Source organism: Oryctolagus cuniculus, chromosome 2 (genome assembly GCF_964237555.1).
Source record: "Oryctolagus cuniculus chromosome 2, mOryCun1.1, whole genome shotgun sequence".
Lineage (NCBI taxonomy): Eukaryota > Metazoa > Chordata > Mammalia > Lagomorpha > Leporidae > Oryctolagus > Oryctolagus cuniculus.
Window position 1 is genome coordinate 55,402,276 of NC_091433.1, and position 20,884 is coordinate 55,423,159.

Genomic DNA, 20,884 nt, shown 5'->3' on the forward strand with positions numbered 1-20,884 from the left:
GTAAAATTATGGGGCAAGCATTTGGCACAGCACTTAAGATCATGCTTGGGATGCCTGCATCCTATATCAAAGTGCCTGGGTTTGAGTCCTTGCTCTACTCCTGTTTCCAGCTTCCTGCTAATGTGTACACTAGAAGGCAGCAGGTGATGGCTCGGGTATTTGGATCGCTGCCACCTACACAGGAGACCTGGACTGAATTCCTGGCTATTGACTTGGGACTGACCTGGCCTCTGCCTTTGCCAGGCATTTGAAGACTGAGACAACCAATGGAAAATCTCTGTCTATTTGTGTCTCTCTGCTTTTCAAATAAATATCTTTAAAAAAAAACAGAATGAAGTATGAATCATTATGGAAAAACAGATGAAAACTAAAACAGGGAAAAGTAGGACATGTGTTCATCTTAAGTACATTGAACAAAAGCTTTGTAGACAAAATGAAATATTAAAATAGAATCCACATAGCCAACATTTAGTGGTCTACTATGCAGATTTAGTTTGGAGTATTGACCTCCTGCTGGAAAGTCCCTTAAGATATGAAGACTATGTGGTTCCAATTTTGCCATGTTTAAGTTTGTGGTGAAAGTTTATCTAAAATAGTATTCTTGAGGTAGGCATGAGGCACAAGGGTTAAATTACTGCTTCAGACACTACATCCAATATAAGAATGCCTGTTTCAAGTTCCGGCTATTCTACTTCCTTTTGACCCAGCATTCCTGTGAACGGGCACCCCAGGAGGCAGCAGATGTTGAAATACTTGGGTCCCCGCTACCCACATGGGAGACAGATCGAGTTCTGGGCTTCTGGCTTCAGCCTGGCTTAGTCCCGGTTGTTGAGGGCATTTGGGGAGTGAACTAGTGGATAGGAGATCTCTCTCCCTCTTTATGTCTGTCTCTCGCCCCACCTTCAAATGATTTTTTTTAAATTAAAACACAGAATTGTTTGCTAATATGACTAGATTATACCTAGACTATTTGCTGCTTGAAAATATCCCTAGAACCTTTATTTATCAAGGCCAGTTATCAAAATAGCATCATTATAACCAGTTTAACTTAAAGTACACAAATATAAAGCTTACAAAGAAGGTACCTTAAAAGCAAATATAAGGGCTAGCATTGCTGCACAGCACGTTAAGCCACCACTTGCAAGACCAAAATCCCATAGGGGTGCTGGTTCAAGTCCCAGCTGCTCCACTTGTGATCCAACTGCTTACTGATGTTCTTGGGAAAGCAGCAGCAGATTATCCAAGTCCTTGGGCCTCTGTGCCCACATGTGAGACCTGGATGAAGGTCCTGGATCCTGGCTCCTGGCTCCTGGCTCCAAGTTTCTGCCTGGCCCAGCCCTGGTGGTTGGGGCTATCAACTCTGCTTTTCAAATAAAAATAAAAATAAATCACACCCTTGATGGCCACAATGCCCAGGGCTGGGCCAGGCTAAAGCCAGGAGCCAGAAGCTTCATCTAGTCTCCCACATGGATGGCAGGGGCCCAAACACTTGGGCAATCTGCTGCTGCTTTTCCCAGGCCATCAGCAAAGGACCTGGATCAAAAGTGGAGCAGCCGGGATCCAGTGCGCATATGGGATCACAGGTGGCAGCTTTACCCACTACACCATAACGCTAGTCCATAAAAATAAATTGTCAAACAAAAAAATGGAAATATAGTGTTCTACTCTGTTTTGATATGCAGTTGCATGCACTTAATTAAAAACTGCAGAAAAATGCAAGTAGAACATATAAAACAACTGAATTATTAAATAACTTCCACAATAGAAAATTATTATTTTGCAGTTCCTTTTTTTATATATTGCCAATAAAATTGTGTTTCACATGATGAATGAGGATTTTGGAAGGAGGCCATTTTCAGGGAATTTAGCAATGAAACAAAATAGTGAAGAAGACATTAAGCTTTTATTGCTAATTTACTTCCTTGGCTTTGCATTACACCAGGGGTAATTCCACTATCAAAGGGAGGTAATAATGCCTGATAGACTTACCTGATAAAAGTGCCCCATCTTCAGAATGTGGAATGAGCGGTGTTTGTTCAATTTTACTGCAATCTGACACAAATGAAGTTGGGGGAAAGTTGCTATAAAATGAGGCTATTTTCTACAAGAATTTGTTCCTGACAAGTTATATTACAACCCTAGCAAAAATAAGAAGAAAACAAATCACTTGTTTTACAACCAAAAAGACAAAGCAAAACAACAACAACAACAACTGGGGCAAGTGTTTATTTTAGTGGTTAAGATGCCCATGCTGGAACCAACATTGTGGGGTAGCCAGTGAAGCCACCACCTGTGACACTGGCATCCTCTGTGGGTCCCTGTTTTAGTCCCAACTACTCCAATTCCAATCCAACTCCCTGATAATGTGCCTAGGAAAGCAGTGGAAGATGGTCCAAGTGTTTGGGCCCCTGCACTCACATGAGGGACTGGGAGAAGCTCCTGGCTCCTGGCTTCAGATCAGCCAGCCCTGGCCATTGCAGCCATTTGGGGAATGAACCAGCAGATTCTCTCTCTCTCTCTCTCTCTCTCTCTCTCTCTCTCCCTGCCTTTCAAATAAATATATCTTAAAAAAAAAAGTTATGATCTTAGAATGATAGTAAAATAGAATAAATAAAGGTGTCTGTGTTAAGCTACAAGAATTTCATCTAGGGGTCAGTGTAGTGGCGTAGTGGGTCAAACTGTCTCCTGGGTCAACAGCATCCCATAAGGGTGCCAGTTAGTGTCCTAGCTGCTCCATTTCCAACCTAGCTCCCTACTAATGGCCTGAGGAAAGCAGAAGAAAATGGCCCAAGTGTTTGGGCTCCTGCCACCCACTTGAGAGACTCACGTGAAGCTCCTGGCTCTTAGCTTTGAGCTGGCCCAGCCCTGACTCTTGTGGACATCAGGAATGAACCAGAGGATGTAAGATTTCTCTTTCTCTGTCTCTCCCTCTCTATATATAACTCTGACTTTCAAACAAATAAATAAATCTTTTTAAAAAAATCTAATCTTAGAAAATGAAACATATTTTGCCTCGTTTGGAGGGTTGAAATAAGAATGATCACTGGTAATATTAGAATGAACAAAGCAACACTATCTACTCACCATTAAAAAATAAGATGACTGGCAATATATTAATTCTAGAAGATATTGATTCATTCATTCATCAAATATTTATTAAGTGACTAAGTGGTAATATTAATCAGATACATCCAGGAAAAAAAACCCGCAATAATGTTTCATGGCAAAGCTTTCACCTGTGAAACCATTTACATAATCAAATTCACAGATAAGCTACTCAAATATCTGTAAACCTTGCTAGAGGGCTGAAAACCTACTTACTGTATCATAAAAACAGTCAGGTGCAATGTTTAAAGGGAAGCCATTCATCTTACTTTCCTTTACTGTGTTTTGTAACTGCCCTTTAAAAAAACATTATTTGAAAAGGCATGGGACAGAGAGAGAGAGACAGAGACAGATAGAGATCTTCAATTTTCTGATTCACTCCTCCAATGCCTGCAACAGCTGGGGCTAGGCCAAGCCAAAGTCAGGAGCTTAAAACTTAGACTGAGTCTCCTCTATGGATGGCACAGGCTAACGTACTTTGAGCCATCACATGCTGCTTCCCAGGGTGTGTGTTAGGACTCAAACCCAGGCACCTGGCATGGGATACATCACAAGTAGCACTATAGCAAGCATCTGCACTTATTACTGTTTTTAATAGAAGAGTAATATAAAAAGAAACTGACAATGCTGGTACTTTTAAGTCTTTAACTTTCATAAAATAAAATGATCATTTATTTTCATTATAGGAAGGAAATTAATAATATATATCCTTGGGAGCAGAAACACCTACTTCTCTTCCTTTTCCTAAATATTCCCTTCTAGCCCAATCAGCTGATAAGAGTGCTGTTTCACTTTTAAAATTCTGACAAAGGAGCATAGGAAAGGTAGCAGTTTTCAATTTTTTGTCTACCAGTATATCTTGAACAGTAATTTTTAGTGTGCCATACTTAATTTGTTAATAACGTTAGGGGCCAGTGTTGTGACGTAGCAGGTTGAGCTGCTGCCTCTGACGCCACCTTCCTATATGGGCACTGCTTGGAGACCTAGCTGTTCCCCTTCTGACCCTGCTCCCTGCTAATGCACTTGGGAAAGAGGTCGAGGATGATTCAGTGCTTGGGCCCCTGCACTCAACATGTGAGACCTGGAGAAAGCTCCTGGCTTCTGGATTTGGCTCGACCCTGCCCTGGCCATTGTGGCCATCTGGGGAGTGAACCAATGGATGGAAGATCTCTCTCTCCATCTTTGCCTCTTGCTCTCTCTCACTCTGCTTTTCAAATAAATAAATAAATCTTTTTAAAAAATTGTGTAGAGCTCCAAAGTTTCTATATGTCTTACTGAGATAGAGGGAATTTTAATTTATTAAAAATAATATCACAGGGGCTGGCATTATGACATAGCAGGTAAAGCCACCACCTGCAGTGCCGGCATCCCATATGGGCAGTGGTTCAAGTCCTGGATGCTCCACTGCCGATCCAGCTCTCTGCTATGGCCTGGGAAAGCAGTAGAAGATGGCCCAAGTCCTTGGACCTCTGACCCACTGGGAGACCCAGAAAAAGCTTCTAGCTCCTGGCTTCGGATCGGCGCAGCTCCAGCCATTTTGGCCAACTGGGGAGTGAACCAGTGGATGGAAGACCTATCTCTGCCTCTTGTTCTCTCTCTCTGTGTAACTCCGACTTTCAAGTAAATAAATAAATCTTAAAAAAGAATATCACAATCACTCATTTGTACTCTGATATGATTTTGAATGGCATGAGAAGTTGTCATAATTATGGTTAGCCCTGAGGTTTATAACCCTGGCTCTGACTACAGGAAAATATTGGGCATGTGAGAGCCATCTGTCTTAGCCTATTCTGTGTTGCTATACAAAATCACGTAGGGTGGGTAACTTATTTTTTAAAATATTTATTTGAAAGGCGGTTGGGGGGGGGAGAGAGAGAGAGAGAGAGAGAGAGAGAGAGAGAGAGAAAGGGATCTTTCTTCCCCTGGTACACTCCCCAGATGACCACAATGTCCAATCCTGGGCCAGAATGAAGCCAGGAGCCAAAAATTCTGTCCAGATCTCCCATGTGGAAGGCATAGGCCCAGATTCTTGGGCTATCATTTGCTGCTTTCATAGGCGCATTCGTAGAAACCTGGATCAGAAGTGGAATAGCTGTGACTCAAACCAGTACTCAGATAAAAGATGGTGGCATTGCAACAAGTGGCTTACATTGCTGTGCCACAACACTGGCCCCTAAGTAACTTATTCTCTTTTTAAAGGATTTATGTATTTATTTGAAACTCAGAGTTACAGAGAAAGAGGGATAGAGAGAGATTTCCATCTGCTGGTTCACTCCCTTGATGGCTGCAACAACCATAGCTGGCCAGGTCGAAGATAGGTGCTTGAAACTCCATCCAGGTCTCCCACATGGGTGGCAGGTGCCCAGGTACTTGGACCATCATCTGCTGCTCTTCCCAGGCCATTAGCAGGGAGCTGGATTTGAAGTGGAGCACCTAGGGCATGAACTGTGCTCATACGGAATGTTTTATCCACTTTGCCATAACACAAGCTCCAGTAACTGTTTGTTTGTTTGTTTGTTTTAGATTTATTTATTTATTTATTTGAAAGTCAGTGTTACAGAGAGAGAGACAGACAGAAAGACAGGCAGAGAGAGATCTTCCGTCTGCTGGTTCATTCCCCAGATGGCCTCAGCAGCTGGGGCTGGGCCAGGGTGAATCCAGGAGACAGAAGAGTCTTCCTGGTCACCCATGTGAGTGGTAGGGGCTCAAACATCTTCCACTGTTTTTCCCAGGCTATTAGTAGGGAGCCGGATCCAAAGTGGAGTAGTCAAGAAATGAACCAGTGGCTTTCCCAGCCTTAATCCTTTCATGAAGACAGATATGATCCAGGCACCTCCCACTATGCCCCACCTCTTCATCCCAACCCTTTCAATCCTGTCACACTGCTGACCAAACTTCCAGTAAGTGAACCTTTGCAAGTCAATCCATATGGAGACCAAAGCACCATCCATCACTGGCATAAGCCTGGGGAAAAATGCCTCAGTGAGTTCATGGTGAATTTGGTGGGCAGTCTCTCCTCCCTTTACCTCTCAGGATCTCTGAGCTCTAATGGTAGAAAGGAAACATAGAGGCAAGGGTCAGTGCTTTCCCTCACAGGCAAAGTCCTGAGAAAACAGTGTGTAGCCCAGTGAAAATACAAGATAAAGGCAAATAAGAGAAGAATAAAATCTCGTCTACTCAGGCAAATGCTTTAAAAAAAAGTTGAGCTCAAACACTTAATTATCAGATGTTAACTAACTAGCAAGCAATTCCTCTACCAACACTAAGCAGGCTTCCATTTTTCATTCACTGGCTTCAGATGTCTCCTAAAAGAGACATATGAAACAGCTCACTGACATTTTTCAACCCGGCAGGAAATGTGCCAGCTGCACCAGTCGTTGGAAAGGATGACTATTATCCCAATTGCCGATTTTAACCAATCCAGTGAGTAAATAGCCTAGGCCTAATCTTTATAGGCAGTTAAACTGTACAGTGCTTGATTAATACTCCTGTGTGGCTGTGTTAAAGCAAAACAAAGGAGATTCTGAATAACAAGACAGCTGCAAAAATTAACACAGATCCCAGAAGAGACTGGAATCTCAGGATCACAGAAATTATCATGGCAAGAGAGATAACGGTTACAAAAGAGTGATGGTTATTAAAAGAAAACAATAAGCTACTGCAGATACACTTAAAGCATCTACAATCAATTTTAATTTAAGTAATGTTGCCGGAAGTTAAGTACAATAAGAGAATTGGAAACTGTTCTACTTTATCATTTAAGATTCACAGCCTAAGGCAAAGAGGCTGCACAAAATATAAACCCCATCTAAATGTTTTATCAAAGCTTTGCAATTAACTTCCTGTTACCAGAATCAAATTTTGTATAAAAAGGATTTTTAAAAAAAAGTGTATCAGTCCAGAAAACAGTGGAGTCTGGTGGGTTAGAACTTGGGTCTTCTAAAAAATTATATATATGTATATATATATATGTATGTATATCCTGTTTCTTCAATCAACTGTAAAATCCTTTCCAAAAGCAGGAAAAATCTATGTTAATCATTTCCAACTGGACTAAAACTGAGAGAAGTTAAGGGGAGAGCACAAATCTGACTCAGAAGGCAAAAGGACTGGCATATGGAAAGAAATGATTAAAAGATTCTACAATGCCCACATCTGCTGAGTAGCAGCTAAGAGGAGACATGATTGTCAATGCAAAGTGTCCACAGAGTAAACAGAGTCATTATTGAGCTGAATGGAAGGGATAAATTGGGGGGAAATTAGAGACAGAGAAATTTTCACTAAATATCTGTGATGAGAAGAGCTGCCAGATAGTGAACAGCTTTCCAGGAATGGCTAGGAGACATCTCCTGGAGACATAAAGATCTGGCTTTACCATGAACCAAATAAGTGTTTCTTCCTGACCTTTGAAATAGAAAAGCTCCTCTTAACAGAATTGATATTGTGTTTTGGAGGGACATTAATTGTCTAAAATTTCTCCCAGAAAAGGAAGAGTCTACGGTGGGAGTCAATTTAGAAAACTCATTTTAGAGGAAGTGTGGAAGAAAGCAGGAAGCATGGGAAAGGGGCGGGTCGTTGGCAAGCAGAGAAGTGGTAGGAAACACCACTCTATCTTGACTCTTCAGAAAAACAGCCACAGGAAAATTGCTAGCAACATACCTCTGCAAAGATTCTATATGTCCTAGCCAACACCACAAGTAAATCTTCACTACACCTTTTAAGAAGCCCGATGCTGGGGAATACGTGAAGATTAGCAAATACCTGAGTATAAACGCACTGCATTTCTCAATTCACTATAAAATGAGTTCTTGGTTAGAAGCAAGACTGTATGGGATACTATGTAAAAGGCCTTAAGTAAATCCATGATTATGAGGCACTAGATTATGTCTTTCTCCTTTCCAGCTGTAATTGACAGTATATAGGTGCTTCTCAGAGCTCCTCTCACTGAAGCTCTTTCAGAACCAGACTCAGTGGAGATATAAATGCCACTATGCTCCACTTCTAGTCCAGAAACCGAAGTCAAGTTTAAAACATTGCTTCCTCATTAAAATAGCTGTGGAGAAACCAGTGAAGCAATGTGTGTTTTTCTTAGCTGTAAAATGGATTTTAGAAGATTGTAAAAATGAAATGGAGGGGCCAGCAGCGCTGTGGCATAGCAGGTAAAGCTGCCACCTGCAGTGCCAGCATCCTATATGGGTACCAGTTAGAGTCCTGGCTGCTGCACTTCCCATCCAGCTCTCTGCTATGGCCTGGGACAGTAGAAAATGGCCCAAGTCCTTGGGCCACTGCAGCCATGTGGGAGACCTGGAAGAAGCTTCAGGCTCCTGGCTTCAGATCTGCCCAGCTCTGGCTATTGCAGCCATTTGGGGAGTAAAACAGCAGATGGAAGACCTCTCTCTCTCTCTCTCTGCCTCTGTAACCCTGACTTTGAAATAAATAAATAAATCTTTTTTAAAAATGAATGAAATGGAATAAGTATTTGAAGCACATAGTTCAGAGTCTGATATACAATAAATATTCTAAAATTCAAATCATTGTAATTGCCAAAGTGTACTTGTGGGTAGGAGCCAAAGTGTTTGAGTAAGGAAATGCAGTGAAATATAGGTCCACTTGAGCATAAGTACAAGTATTTAATGAATCATGGTAGCAATAAATACATTAATGAGTATTTGTCCTATTATCATTGAAGTCATACATTTTAAAAACCAATTAATAAGTATACATACACTCATTCTTTAATGAATTATCAAGGGAAAATGTGTCTATGATATCAAATAAGGTGAGAAAATTAACTATTTCTGGGAACCATGAGGTTTATTGTTATAACAGGTTATACAACATTGTTTTGATTGCATAAAATAATACTATAATACTATAATTTCACTTTACCATACCCTCTGACATTTTATAACTTGATTTCATAATTTATATCTTTTCATATTGGCAGTATCTTTAATAAATTGTTACAGTTGTTATTTTTAATTGTCTCAACTTTCAAGCTAAAGTTACCTATTAGTGATTTATACAAACACAGTATGAATATGTTGTGTGTATTTACTTTTATCAGTGAGTTTTATACTTTCCTTTGTTTTCATGATAATTAGTGTCCTTTTTTATCAACTTGAACAATAGCGATTAGCATTTTTCTAAGAAAGGTCTAGTGGTAATGAGTTCCCTCAGCTTTGTATCGTCTGGGAAAGTCTTTGCCTTTCCTTATTTCTGAAGGTCAGCTTTCCTGAGTGCAGTATTCTTGGTTATCAGATTTTTTCCTTCTATACTTTCCATACATCATCTCACTCATGGCTTGTAAGATTTCTGTCAAGTAGTTTGTTGCTAGCTTTATTGGTTATATATTCTCTTTGATTTACTTACTTCTTTTTTCTTCCTGCTTTCAACATCTTCTCTTTCTCTTAGGTTTTTTAAAAATATTTTATTTTTATTTATTTGCAAGGCAGAATGACAGAAAGGGGAGGGGGGGAGAGAGAGAGAGAGAGAGAGAGAGAGAGAGAGTTCCTAGGGGCTGGTCTGAGGCCTGTGTCCACAGGAATGGTCCCAGAGCCATGGTCCATAGAAGGCAGCATGGCACCAGGACCTATTGGATGTGTTTTCTAAAGTAGGTCATGCCCTCATGTCTTTTGTATTCTTGAAGCCTGGGACTTGTATGATGCCGGGCAGGCATGGGACCTGGGTCTTTGAGGGTTTATATGAAGCTTGAGATCACTGTCTCATGCTGCCTAATGTCTGGAGTGACAGGAAGGCAGAGATGGGAGGGTTGTCCTGGAGGTGGAGTATATTGGGACTGACCTGGGGCCTGGATCCATGGAGGTCTTCCTTGAAGCTAGGTATGTAATTTCTGGCATGGAGGCTAGGTTCCTAAGGGCTGGCCTAGATCTTAGGACAGTAGGGGCTGTCCTGGAAACAGGGTTCAGAGGGGTGATCTGGGGTCTGGTTCTCTGGAAGCCTGCCCAGTACTTGAATCTACTAGGATGGGTCTGTACCTTAGGTCTGCTGAATCATGGGACTTCAGGACCCAACCTGAAGGTAAGGGTGCAGACTGGCTTGGCACTGGAAAGTCCTAGATCATGAAGCCAGGGGTACTGGCCTGTCAATGGTGTGACCCTGAAACCTGTGGCTCTGTGGGTCAACTTGGCTTTTGGCTAGTCTGGAACATGGGGCATTCATGAATTCCAGTGCTGCTGGAGTCAGCCTGGCACAGGGTGGACCTAAGCCTGTATCCTCAGAGCCCAGCCTGGAGGCTGAGTCCACAGACACCAGCCTGATGATTAGAGCTATGGAGGCTGGCCTGGTGATGGAGTGAGCCCAAACCTGGGGCTGTGTGAGCTAACCTGGCCCTGGAGTGGAGCTGGAAATTGAGCCACCCAGACAGACAAGAGGCCTAGGGTTATTCCTTTGAGGTTCAGCTTATAGGTACCAAAGTAGAGTGAAGAGCTATGGGCATTTGTCTAGTGCTGGCTTTTACTGGAGTGGCCCTGGTATCAGGTTCTGAGGGATGGTCTGGTACTCATTTCTCTCTTCTTCCCCCACACATAGTATATCTCTCTACAAGCTGCACTGCCTTAAGTTAAAAAGCCAGGTGACTCAGGTAATACAAAATGCCCTATCTATTTTCTTCAATGTACCTTTTCTTATTTCTGTGCTATACCCAAGTGCTGTAATCTCTCACCTAAATTTCTGAGCTCTTATAAAGCTATTTTCATGGATACATAGCTATTTAAGTTGATATTTCTCTGAGTGAACAAGTAGTGGAAAGTCCAATTCTACCCTTTTTCTGATATCTGACTCAAGAATTAATTTTAGCATTTCTGTATATAAATGTTTTATGTGTAAAATCTTCCTGAAGAAGAATTCACTAGTCTGATCTGATGGTTTACCAGGATTCTGTTTCTTCTCACAAATCACTGCCCTTTTCCAATCACATCCATTTGGCAGATACAAACTACAATGAGAAAGGAAACCATAAAAAGAAATCACAGAACAACATCTTAGAGAGTCAAATTGAAGTGTCTCTGTAAAATCTCTATTCCCTGACAATGTCGTCAAGCTGTCTACAGCTCTAGATCTTCTCCACCAGACCATCTCTTCCCAAACACTAATGTAATTACTGGAGGGAAAAATGAGCACAGGAGACATCTGGAGAAACTCAGAAACCCGAAGGTGAGAGACTGCTTGTTACACCTCCTCCTACGTGATGAATTCGACACTGAAGTTTTACAGTGTCTCTTATAACAAGAGTGTTATTTAATCACAATGTCCCCTTCAACAATTCAGTTTTAAAATAACTGAATATTAAATTAATTCCCCAGAGAGATCTAAAATATGTAGTTTCTCAACTGATTAATGAGTAAAACTTTTACAATTTTTCTATGACTCTAGCCTCATTAAACTCAAATGAAATGCCCCCAAATGCTTATATCTATATAATCTAAAGGCTATTTGATGGTTAGAATTGAATATTAATTATGTGTGTAGGACCATAGACTGCTGGACAGTCTCTATCCTATTTAAAAAACTGAGGTATTGCTGAATTTAAAGGACAGGAAAAGAATCATAATCTGTAATTTTGTGAACATGTGTAATTATGCATTTGTAAGTGGTAGCTCACAATAAAATTCAAAGGCTAGGTAGTGGCATTTTTAATGGGTTCTCTCTTAATTTCACATGATAAATTAAAATTTCTTCATCAGGAAAAGAAAATTATATTCTGATTCTCAACTAGCTACAACCAATTAGACAATTCATGAGACCAACCCGTTGGTTAAAAATTAAAGGGCAGCTGAAGAATGAAAAAAAATGAAAAGAAATGAAAAGGGGGGGGGCAGCTGAACCTATAAAACCAGGATGACCAAAAAGAGGATTTCAGGGATATCTTGAGAACATTTCATCTATCACAAGGTAACAAAACAGTCACCAAACAGATTTAGGTCCTTCTTGCTAGAAAATGCTATGAAATAACCTCTGTTTTAAGATATAGTCATGGACCGGCGCCGCAGCTCACTAGGCTAATCCTCCGCCTTGCGGCGCTGGCACAAGGGTACTAGTCCCGGTCGGGGCGCCGGATTCTGTCCCGGTTGCCCCTCTTCCAGGCCAGCTCTCTGCTGTGGCCCGGGAGTGCAGTGGAGGATGGCCCAAGTGCTTGGGCCCTGCACCCCATGGGAGACCAGGAGAAGCACCTGGCTCCTGCCATCAGATCAGTGTGGTGCGCTGGCCACAGCATGCCAGCCACGGCGGCCATTGGAGGGTGAACCAACAGCAAAGGAAGACCTTTCTCTCTGTCTCTCTCTATCACTGTCCACTCTGCCTGTCAGAAAAAAAAAAAAAAAAAAAAAAAAAAGATATAGTCATGGGGGCTGGCGCTATGGCCCAGCGGGTTAACGCCCTGACCTGAAGCTCCAGCATCCCATACGGGTGCGGGTTCTAGTCCCAGCTGCTCCACTTCTGATCCAGCTTCCTGCTATGGTCTGGGAAAGCATTAGAAGATGGCTGAAGTCCTTGGGCCCCTGCACCTGCGTAGGAGACCTGGAGGAAGTTCTTGGTTCTTGGTTTTGGATCAGCGCAGTTCCAGCCATTGTGGCCAATTAGGGAGTGCACCAATGGATGGAAGACACCTCTCTCTCTCTCTCTCTCTCTCTCTCTTTCCCTCTGTCTCTCCTCACTCTGTGTAACTCTTTCAAATAAATAAATTTAAAAAAAAGATATAGTCATGGTGATACAAATAGTAATGTAAGTGGAAAAGTGGGGAGAAGAATATCTTAAGCAGTAAAATAAGGAAAACAGCCTTCACTTCCCACACTTTAGTCAAAATAGGACTGGGATGGGGCTGGCGCTGTGGCGCAGTAGGTTAATCCTCTGCCCCTGGGGCCTGCATCCCATATCAATGCCGGTTCAAGTCCCCATTGCTCCTCTTCTGATCCAGTTCTCTGCTATGGCCTAGGAAAGCAGAAGAAGATGGCCCAAGTGCTTGTGCCCCTGCACCGACGTGGGAGACCCAGAAGCTCCTGGCTCCTGGCTTCAGATTGGCTCAGCTCCTGCCATTGCAGCCTTTTGGGGAGTGAACCAGCAGATGGAAGGCCTTTCTCTCTGTCTCTCCCTCTCACTGTTTGTAACTCTACCTCTCAAATAAATAAATAAAATCTTTAAAGAAAAATAGGACTGGGAGAAGAGTCACCAGGAGAAGAGTCGAGGAAGGAGCTCCAACAAATGGGTCACCTTGGGTCCTTCAACATCTAAGTGATCAAAGCTTTCAATCACCCATATTAACTTAAACATTAGCTACTTAAATAACAAAAATCTGGAAATTATCATTTTCATACAAATGTTTGAATATGCATATTCTAATTAGTAATATTGGCTTACCTGTTCTAAAAATAAAATTATGACAGCTCATTGTCTTTCATTGTACAGGAGAGGATCCCAAATTTACACATGCTTACAACTTGTACATCCCGAAGTATAATATCAAGAAAGACTTGTTGTGTTGTCTTTTGTTTGAAGGACTTCCTGGAAGAAAAACAAAATTAATTTGGCCTAGCACTTCTCTGAATCCTTGTGGTTGAAGGAACAGAATGGCACCCAGTACAGGCTGCAGTCACTGGAGTCTATACAGAAGGCGGTTCCACCAGCCAAGCAGATCAGTGAAGAAATTAATTACCCAGCACAGATGAAAGCAGCATAAACAAAAGAAAAAGAGAGGGAATTTCTCAGAGGGGATCCAAGCTAGTACAAACATAACAAAAACAAGTGTGTCAAATTGGGGGGCAGAAAGTGGCACAATTTTAACTAAGCAAAGGGAATTTTTCACAATGTAGGTATAGTGCTGGAAGCTAGAGAAATGGAATAAAGATACAAGGTTGGACTGTATGATATAAAAATTCATTAAATAAATAGTCTGCTAGAGTGCACTGAATGGTATGGAATTAATATGCTGCAAAAAAATACCTAGTCATTTTGTTTACTCTCAAAATGCCACTTCAGAATTCAAGGTCAAGCTTAAATTTGCACTTTTCTTCTCTAAAGCAGATGGAAGGGCCAGATCTTCAGCGCCAGTTGGAATGCAGCTTGTTCAGAAGTCCTGCTGTCATGCTTAAGGAAGTCACTTTTTCAGGGTTGGCCAGCTGAGTAGGCATTTGTCATGCAGAGAGCTGAAACAGAATAGGATCCATGGAAAGAGCATTAAGAGCACAGAATCAGACCATGTGGCAGTAACCATGCCCTGCTGCGAAGCAATAGCAGCACCTGGGAGAAAATGAGTCATTGTGAACGGAAGAATATGTGTCACAGGAAGAATGGGGAAAAGACACTGAACAAACAGTAATCACAGCCACCACGCCCAGGCCTTATCACAGACGGATTCTAAAAAGAATTGCATGAAACAGACACGTTGCTTACCCATACACATACATCTGCACAACACATACACAAATTGTTGAATACTGTCACCATAAGTACCTCTAACAGATATCACATACAGAAGAAAAATCAAAGACAAAAGGCACTCTTCAAAAATTATGCCTCATAGCAACCTGACCAAAAAAATCTCTGTTTCAGTGGCATTTTCTCTTTAGGTGTTCTCTTGGATTTCTTCAAAAGTTAAATTAAATTTTAAGTATAAATTACCTCTCATCAAGGAATTAGAGCAGGATTTTCAGTTTATGAGTCTCTATTTCTATGACTAACTAGACAGATGGACAATGAACAAAGGACTTTGTCTACTGTTTCATTCATTCCCTCATTTGCTTATTCATTCAACCAATATTTATTGAGAATCCAGCAGAAGTTGACACTGTGCACACCTCTATAGGCACAGCGATGAGCCTTACAGTCATACTTTCTACCCTCTTGAAATTGACATCCTGGTAGAGAAATATTATCAAGATTAAGAACTAAAAATGGAAAACTACCATGACGGAGAACAACTGGGTATGAGGACACAATGGACTTGATCTGCTCTACAGACACAGGAAAGGTTTTCCTCAGTAAATGTCAATTTACCTGCACTCCAAAGGATGATATAAGTGTTTTTAGGAACAGTCAGTTTGGCATGATTCCTCTCTCTGAGGTAAGCCTTCCTTTTCTTTTTTTCTAAAATATATAATGTGATAGATGTACCAAAGCAGCAAGAGAGAGACCAGCTGAAAGAGTGTTATGTGCCTTTACACCCTCTCAAATAACAATGATGTTACTCACTGCTTAGAGCTTCCCATACGAAGATGAGATTCTGCTAACATGTTTAACATGCTGCATATTTCTACAAATGCAGGCACTTCTATGTTGCTTGTGGACTACATGCAAAGGGAGGGATGGGAAAAGCATGCTTATTATTATTCCTTACTCTCTTGCCTAAAGGCTAAAATTACCAGAGTTTGATGATTATGAATCATATTCTCTTATTTCATCCAGGATTCCAAGGAACAAATTCATATCAAAAGACAAATAAGTATAATCTCTAGGTAGAAAAGGCTTTGGGCATGGTATTCTACAAATATTACACTTTCTCTTCTGGGGAAAAAAATCACATATCTTAGCATAACTTGCTTAAGAACAATAGAGAATGAACACAATTCTAATTTCATCTTTTTTCCATAAGAAGAAATCACTTTTCATAGCAAAGAAAGAAGGCCCTTAGATCAAAATAGGGTTATTTTTAAAGTTATCCCATGAATATTACCTATTAGTGAAAGAAGCTAAAATGAGAAATGGAGAAGAATATCCAAGGAATAGGAAATATATTTGCAAATGCCCTGGGAGAGAAGAGGATCTTCGTGCAAATGAGGAGCTGAAGAAAGGTAATGAGCAGAGACATAAGAAGACAAATAATTGATAAGGCCAAAGAGATGCCTGGTGGTATAGGGCCTTAAGGACCATGTTAATGGTTTTGATTATCTCCCTTTATATAATGTATATCCATTGAAGGATATTTTGTCAGAAAATAATAGCATAAAACTTGTATTTTTTAAAGATCACATTTTCTGCAACTAAGAGAAGAGCAAAAGTAAAAACACGGAAATTTTAAGGAACCATCATAATTTTCATAATAACTAAAGAGTGAGATAATGACAGTTTGGACTTAAAATAGTGTCATAGAGATGAAAAAAGAGACAGATGAAATTAAGCCTACTTGATTATAAATTGGATTATAGATAATAAAGGAGATGGGGATGTCAAAGATTAATTCCTTGTTTTTAATTACTTTGCATAAATGGATGGGTAATGGTGGAATTTTTCAGGAGAGGAAAATCCTACTATCAAAAATGGGCCAGTGCTGGCTGTGGGAAGCAAGAGGTATTTAGCATAGAAATGTTGGATCTAAGTTACTTTGGGGATATCCAGGTATATATGTTAGTTGGGAAATTTCATATTTATCTGACAGGTGAGATATGGGTTGAAGGTATTAAATTAGAATTGTGGTGGTAAAGGCATAAGAATGGATGCAATTAGGGAGACAATACAGAGTGATGTTTTTGGGAGGAGGAAGATAGGTAGGCAAAGGAGACAGAGAACATAAAGAACTAAAAAGAACATCAGAAGAGTGGCTCAATGGGAGCCAGGTTTTCACAGAGGCCTAAAATATGCCTTCTACATTAGTGATATGAAAGTTGTTTTCACCATAGAAAGATCAGAAATTAGGTCAGAATGTATTGATGAAGGATGGAGATGTGGATAAATAAAATAAATGTGGATGGTAAATTTTTCAAGAAGTTAGCTGAAGAGAAGACAATAAGGAAGGGTGTTGGAGAGAAAAGTGGAACTCAGGTAGGTTTATGAAAAATATTAATGAATGAGACTTGGTCACATCTCAGTATTGAGTGGGGGGATCCAATTAAGGAGGAAGAGTTGGAGGGGGCATTTGGGCTAGCAGGTACGACTTCTGCTAGGAATCCTGCATCTCATATCAGAGTGCCTGTGTTTAAGTCTAGGTTCGACTCACCATTCTAGTGTTCTGCCAATGTGCACACTGTGAGGCAACAGATAATGGCTCAACCAGTTGCATTCCTGCCACTCATACGGACTCCTATACTGAGTTCCCAGCTCCCAGCTTTGGCCTGATCTAGCTCCAGTGAGGAGTGAACCATAGAATAGGAGCTCTCTCTTTCTATCCATCTGTATCTCAAACAAATAATAATAAATTTAATTTTAAAAAGAGGAAAGGATTGAATATACAAAAGTCAGCACTGGATATTGAAAACATCACTTTCCTGAAGCAGAAGATGAAATTCTGATGATATGTGTAAGGACTGAATTTAGAAAGGAGGAAATAAAGAAGGAACTTGAAAACTTTCCCCTTGATGGCTTTTATTTTCATTGTAAAGGCAAAGTTGCCCAAGACCATGAGAGAAGAGATTGGGGAAATGGATTGGAAATTTGTAAGAGTTGTGGTTTGAAATAATCTTTGCAAGGAATCAGTAAACAAATTAACCAGAGTAGCATTCATGGAATTGCAGAACATGTTGAAAGCCAAATTGAAGTTGCCTAATCATGAATTGTAGTGGTTAATATTGGCCCACTGCAAGATTTTTCCAACAGTTCTTCAACTACCTGAGAATAGACATAGAAAATGGAAAGCTAGGAATGAAATTTTCTGTGATGTGTATTAAAAAAGATAGAATCATGCTTCCCATTGCTCAAAAATAAACGAAAAGGGGGAAATGTGGTGGAATGAGAAGGCCATGACAAGATGGCCACTGGCAAGCAAGTGTCAGTTACTCAGGAATGGCTTTGAAACCCACCTGGCAATGGAGCCTGCCTGGCAACAGGCTGTGATAGGATGGCTTCGGATACTGCCTGGCAACAGGCTGTGATTGGTTAGGGCATAAACCGCCCCTTGACTGGATTGGCTGTCTTGGCTATTTAAGCTGCTGTACCAACTGAAATAAACGAGTCTGCAGGCTGCTTGCCTCTGGCCTGCTTTCACCCGACTCCCAGGGTCTGTGTGGTGACTCCGTGCCTCTTGCCCCTCCCACGCTCCTCATCTCAGAATGAATCCACAGCAACAGGGGCCAGTGCCATGGCACAATAGGTTAATCTTCTGCCTGTGGCGCCAGCATCCCATGTGCGCACCAGTTCTAGTCCCAGCTGCTCCTCTTCGAATCCAGCTCTCTGCTGTGTCCTGGGAAAGCAGTAGATGGCCCAAGTCCTTGGGCTCCTGACGTGGGAGACCCAGAAGAATCACCTGGCTCCTGGTTTCGGATTGGCACAGCTCCAGCCATTACAGCCATCTGGGGAGTGAACCAACAGAAGGAAGATCTTTGTCTCTCCCTCTCACTGTCTGTAATTCTACCTCTCAAATAAATAAATAAAATCTTTGAAAAACAGAATAAAAAAGATAGAAGTATGAGGTACTCTGGAAACTTAAAAACAGATGTGGTGATACCATGGATCACAGAATCTAAGTTAGATTGTGCAAAGATCAAACAGGCTAGGGAGCAGAGAGAAACTTGGGCTATTAATACAGTCAATGTCCATGAGTTTGAATTATAATCATAATACAATCAAGTGAATAAGAAATCTGGAAAGATAAAAGGCTTTAATCAAATGCCAGATTTGTTATTTAGAAATAGAGAAATTTGGGATGTTTAGAGCTGCTGAATGTGGCTTATCCAGTGAGTAGTTGAGGTGAAATGAAGGAAAAAGTCACTGGAGTAAGAAAGTCCAAAAAATGGGAGCCAGGTAGATCATGTATTTATATATGTATTTATATATGATAGCAGGGGCCGGCGCCGCAGCTCCCTAGACTAATCCTCCGCCTTGCAGCGCCGGCACACCAGGTTCTAGTCCCAGTCAGGGCGCCGGATTCTGTCCCGGTTGCCCCTCTTCCAGGCCAGCTCTCTGCTGTGGCCAGGGAAGTGCGATGGAGGATGGCCCAAGTGCTTGGGCCCTGCACCCTATGGGAGACCAGGATAAGTACCTGGCTCCTGCCATCGGATCAGTGCGGTGCGCCGGCCACAGCGCGCTGGCTGCGGTGGCCATTGGAGGGTGAACCAATGGCAAAAAGGAAGACCTTCCCCTCTGTCTCTCTCTCTCACTGTCCACTCTGCCTGTCAAAAAAATAAAAATAAATAAATAAATAAATAAATAAATATGATAGCAGGAACTGGAGAAAGAGAATCACTATTAGATCAACACAATGCTTATTAACAAAAGAGAAAAGAATAGGGAGGTATCCAGGCCAGAAAACACAGTATTTAGTGAACCATAATTTTCAACAAATTGGGAATCAAGAATCACACCAATCCTGCCTATTGTCCCAGAGGCACATAGAGTAAGTACCCCACTACACAAGGAGTAAGCACCATTCCCAAGGCAACTTTAAAGTCTGAGCCTTCGTCACTCCAGACCATCCACATTTGTTCTTCTAAATCTAGCATTGTTCTCTGTCAAAAACTTCTGAAATGTTGCTACCATTTCTTTAAAAATATAAACACTATTCAGTGTTTGAAAGGTTACATTTTTGTGTTAATTAGCTCAAATCTAAGATAAAGCAGCAACTACAGACCTACAAGATAAAGAAGCACATTTATGGGGCCGGCGCTATGGCGCAGCAGGTTAACACCCTGGCCTGAAGCACCAGCATCCCATATGGGCGCTGGCTCAAGTCCTAGCTGCTCCTCTTCTAATCCAGCTGTCTGCTATGGCCTGGGAAAGCAGTGGAAGATGGCCCAAGTCCTTAGGCCCCTGCACCTGCGTGGGAGATCCGGAGGAAGCTCCTGGCTCCTGGCTTCAGATCGGCACAGCTCTGGTCGTTGCAGTCATCTGGGAAGTGAACCAGCGGATGGAAGACCTGTCTGTCTCTACCTCTCTCTGTAACTCTATCTTTCATATAAATAAAATAAATCTCTAAGAAAAAAGCAGCACATTTATGTAACATTCTAACTTTTTGACAAGTTGAGCTCTGGAGCTGACTGTGTGGTGTAATGGGTAAATCTTCTGCCTGCAGTGATGGCATTCCATATGGGCACTGGTTCAAGTCCTGGATGCTCCACTTCCAATGCAGCTCCCTGCTAATATGCCTGAGAAAGCAGCAGAGGATGGCCCAAAGTCTTGGACTCCAGAACCCATGGGGGAGACCCAGATGAAGTTCCTGGCTGAGATCTGCCCAGCTCCAGCCATTGCAACCATTTGGGAAGTGAACCAATGGGTAGAAGATCCCCCTCTCTCTGTCTCTGTCTCTCTCTAACTTTGCCTTAAAAATAAATAAATAAAATCTTAAAAAAAGAAAGTAAAGTTGATTTTGAGTTTAATTTTTACAGTAAGACTTTCAAATAATATTTATCAAGGATACATATTCACAATCTATTCAGTTGGTATATTTGAATTATATACTCAGTATGTCTATAATAGCATACATTCACACTTCTGCATCTCCAGTTACAATGTCTTAATCATAATGAAAAATAATGAACTCTTCTTTGGTAAATGAGATTAACATTCTCACATGAACTTGAGATATTAAATTATTAATAGCCTCTCAAGGCTTTTGGTTTTTACTCTGATACCTTCAATGCTTTCATAAGTGTTTAAGAGTATTAAAATAAAATATAGGCTCAAAATATAAAAGTTTTTAAAGCCATGTTTTCTGTTATGGTTTTAATATTCTTCAAAATAAGGAAAAACTAACAACATCAAAAGGCCATCACAAATGTCTCATAAGATAAATATTAAGAGGAGCAAAGAACTTAGTGATAATTCAATGTTAGAAAATCATACTGAAAAAGAACAAACTCTCAACATTTTGTTTTGATTATGTGGCATTTATGGCTCATCA